The sequence below is a fragment of the Elephas maximus genome, chromosome 10 (genome assembly GCF_024166365.1).
Source record: "Elephas maximus indicus isolate mEleMax1 chromosome 10, mEleMax1 primary haplotype, whole genome shotgun sequence".
In the NCBI taxonomy this organism is placed as follows: domain Eukaryota; kingdom Metazoa; phylum Chordata; class Mammalia; order Proboscidea; family Elephantidae; genus Elephas; species Elephas maximus.
This window is the reverse complement of record NC_064828.1, coordinates 12,807,353-12,811,947: the sequence shown is the minus strand read 5'-3', so window position 1 is coordinate 12,811,947 and position 4,595 is coordinate 12,807,353.

Here is a 4,595-nt window from a genome sequence, read left to right as displayed (position 1 = left end):
CCTCCTGTGGGCTCCTTGACAGGTTTCTTCTCTCCTACTCTACCCACACTGGTATCTCTTGGACCAGCTGCTGGGAGTAGCCCATTTTCATTTTATCTCTTGTGCCAGGAGGCCCAGGCAGGAGTATGACAGGCATGTCTGGAGTGGGGGCTGTAGTGGGGAAGATTTTCTACTTGTAAAAGCCCAGGAGAAACCTCCATGTCTTTTGCTTAAGTGACCTCAAGAAATCCTCAGAGATCTGACCTGGGCAACACTGGAAGACCCTGCAAGAGATGGTTCCACAAATAGGAGGCCCATATCCATCTCCCACTCTCAGGCCCTAAACATATCATGAGCCTCAAAGTGCTGGATGTTTCTGGGCTGTTTTGATCATATAAAGACAGAACATGTGTGTTTGGGGATTTGTCTGTATGAAAGAGATAAAGAGGTAGAATTTGTTGGTGAAAAATAAATGCCCTAAAAGCAGAAGCCAGGGCCCCAGCTCTTCCAAACCTACTTGATCTGGGATACTCTACCAGAGAAGGCTTGTAACTATCTTGAGACTCAGTACCTATGTCTTTGACCAAGGCAGCTGAACTCTTAACCACTGCGCCACGAGAGCTCCTATGGCATGTCTATAGAAAGATATAAAAGAAAATACAAATAACATTGGTTGCCTGTGGGAGTGGAGCTGGCTGTGAGGTAAAAAGGTGATTTTTATGCTGTTTATCCTTTTATACTTCAAAAACTTTGAACCATTATATCCATTTGAAGAATCATATTATGTAAACAAACAAACAAACCAAAAAAAAACAAAGTGAGGGTGGGGTGGGGAAGAAATGGCTGCCCTCCCAAACCCCAAGAAAAAGTCTTCATTAGAAATGAAAAAGTAAAATTTTTATTATTTGAATATGATATGATTTTTTACCTGGAAAACACAGTAAGATCTGATAAAATTGTCTATAAAAGATAATTTAGTAAGTTGGCTAGGACCAAAATTCTAGAAGTCAACAGCTGTCATACCCAAAATCAACAATCAGTTAGAAAATATAATTAAAAACCAACTTACGATAGCAACAACAATAAAAATAAAATATCTAGAAATAAACTTAAGAAATGTGCAAGGGCTGTCATGGGGGAAAGAAAAAAAACTTTGAAATGCTACTGAGAAACACAAAATAAGACTTGAGCAAAAAAAAAAAAAAAAAAAACCCATTGTCTTCGGGTTGATTCCGATTCATAGCTACCCTAAAGGACAGAGTAGAACTGCCCCATACAGTTTCCAAGGAGCACCCGGTGGATTTGAACTGCCGACCTTTTGGTTAGCAGCCTGTAGCTCTTAAGCACTACACCACCAAATAAAAAGGCAAACTATATCTTGGAAGGGATGATTCAGCATCATAGGCGTCTCTTTTTCCCAAGTTAATCTTAAATTTAATGCAGTTCTAATAAAAATAACAAGATTTTTCTTTGAAACTAGTTAAACAGTTCAAAAGGAAATTTCTAAAAGGGTGATGAAATATGACCAGCCTTCTAGATATTAAAACATGGTATGATGTTACTATCACTGAAAAAGTTACTAGACCAAAGCGTATGCGTTGTTTAAGTATATGCTGAATGTGGTACTTTGAATCAGTGACGACACCTGTCGTTGTTAGCTGTTGTCGAGTCAGTTCCGACTTGTAGTGGCTCTGTGTACAACAGAAGGAAACACTGCCCAGTCTTGCATCATCATCACAACCATTATGTTTGAGCCAGTTGTTGCAGCCACTGTGTCAATCCATCTTGTCGAGGCTCTTCATCTTTTTCACTGACCCCCTTCTTTCTTTTTTTTTTTATTTGACTTTAGATGAAGGTTTACATAGGAAATTAGTTTCTCAGTAAACAATTAACACACATATTGTTTTGTGACATTGGTTGCCAACCCCACGACATGTTGACACTCTCCCCTTCTCGATTTTGGGTTCCCCGTTACCAGTTTTCCTGTCTGTTCCTGCCTTCTCGTTATTGCCCCTGGGCTGGTGTGCCCATTTAATCTCGTTTTGTTTTATGGACCTGCCTAATCTTTGGCTGAAGGGTGAACCTCAAGAGTGACTTTAGTACTGAGTTAAAAAGGTGTTCAGGGGCCATACTCTTGGGGTTTCTCCAGTCTCTGGAAACCAGTAAATCTGGTCTTTTTTGGTGAGTTATAATTTTGACCTACATTATTCTCCAGCTCTGTTAGTAACCCTCTATTGTGATCCTTGTCAGAGCAGTCAGTGGTGGTAGCCGGGCACCATCTAATTGTGCTGGACTCAGTCTAGTGAAGGCTGTGCTGGTCGTGGTTCATTAGTCCCTTGGACTAATCTTTTCCTTGTGTCTTTGGTTTTCTTCATTCTCCCTTGCTCCAGACGGGGTGGGACCTGTGGAATATCTTAGATGGCTTTTAAGACCCCAGATGCTACTCACCAAAGTAGGATGTACAACATTTTCCTTATAAACTGTGTTATGCCAATTGAGATAGATGTCCTCTGAGACCATGACCCCTGTCGCTCAGGGAGTTTGGGCCTGTCTATGAAGCTTCTATGACCTGGCCTTGGTCAAGTTGTGCTGATTTCCCCAGTATTGTGTACTGTCTTACCCGTCACCAAAGTTACCACTTATCTATTGCGTTTTTCCCTCCCCACCATTCCCCTCCCTAGTAACCATCAAAGATTGTTTCTTTCTGTGTGTAAACCTTTTTGAGTTTTTATAATAGTGGTCTCATACAGTATTTGTCTTTTTGTGATTGACTTATTTCGCCCATTATTGTCCTCCAGATTCATCCATGTTGTGAGATGTTTCACAGATTCATCATTGTTCTTTATGTTGCATAGTGTTCCATTGTATGTATGTACTGTAGTTTATCCATTCATCTATTGATGAGCACTTGTTTCCATTTTTTTGCTATTGTGAATAATGCTGCAATGAACGTGGCTGTGCATATGTCTATTTGTGTGATGGCTCTTATTTCTCTAGGATATATTCCTAGGAGTGGGATTGCTGTATCATATGGTATTTCTAGTTCTAGCTTTTTTAGGAAACGCCATATCATTTTCCATGGTGGTTGTACCATTTTACATTCCCACCAGCAGTGCATAAGAGTTCCAATCTCCCTGCAGTCTCTCCAAAACTCATTATTTCCTGTTTTTTTTTTATGTCAATAATGTTAAGGTGAGATGGTATCTCATTATAATTTTGATTTGCATTTCTCTAATGGCTAGTGGTAGTGAGCATTTCCTCATGTGTCTGTTAGTTGCCTGAATGTCTTTGATGAAGTGTCTGTTCATATCCTTTGCCCATTTTGTAATTGGTTTGTTTTTCTTTTCTGTTGTGTTGGATTTTCCTATAGATTTTAGAGATTAGACCTTTGTTGGATTGTCATAGCCAAAATTATTTTTCCAGTCTGTAAGTTCTCTTTTTACTCTTTTGGTGAAATCTTTTGATGAGCATAAGTGTTTAACTTTTAGAAGATTCCAGTTATCTAGCTTATCTTCTAGTGTTTGTGTATTGTTAGTTTTGGTTTGTATTCTATTTGTGCCATGTATTAGGGCTTCTAGTGTTGACCCTATTTTTTCTTCCATGATCTTCATAGTTTTTGCTTTTGTATTTAGGTCTTTGATCCATTTTGAGTTAGTTTTTCTGTATGATGTGAAGTATGGGTCCTGTTTCATTTTTTTACAGATGGATATCCAGCTTTGCCAGCACCATTTGTTAAAAAGACTGTCTTTTCCCCATTTGATGGACTTTGCACTTTTGTTGAAGATCAGGTGACCATAGGTGGATGGATTTACATCTGGGTTCTCAATTCTGTTCCATTGGTCAATATGTCTTTCGTTGTACCAGTACCAGGCTGTTTTGACTACTGTGGCTGTATAGTAGGTTCTATGGTCAGGTTCGGTAGTACAAGTCCTCCTACTTTATTCTTCTTTAGTAGTGCTTTACTTCTCTTTCCATAGAAGGTTAATGATTAGTTCTTCCATCTTGTTAAAGAATACTGTTGATATCTGGATTCAGGTTTGCATTGTATTTGTAAATTGCTTTAGGTAGAATTGACATTTTCACAATGTTGAGCCTGCCTATCCATGAGCATGGTATGTTTTTCCATTTTCTTTATATAGGCATTTTAGCTCCCTTGTTAGATTTATTCCTAAGTATTTTATTTTTTTAGGGGCTACTATAAATTATATTGCTTTCCTGATTTCCTTTCTGGAGTTCTCTTTATTGGTGTATGGTAATTCAACTGATTTTTGTATGTTTATCTCATATCTAGCTAATCTGCTGAATCTTTCCATTAGTTCCAGTAGTTTTCTTGAGGAGTCCTTTAGGTTCTCTACATGTAGCATCATATTATCCACAAATAGGGACAGTTTTACTTCTTCCTTACCAATTTGGATGCCCTTTATTTCTGTTTCTTGCCTTATTGCTCTAGCTAGGACTTCCAGCACAAAGTTAAATAGGAATGCCTTGTTCCTGTCTTCAGGGGAAATGTTTTCAGCCTCTCTCTGTTAAGAATGATGTTGGCTGTTGTTTTTCTATACTGACACTCTACCAAGCATGATGTCCTTCTCCAGGGACTGGTCCTTCCTGATAACATG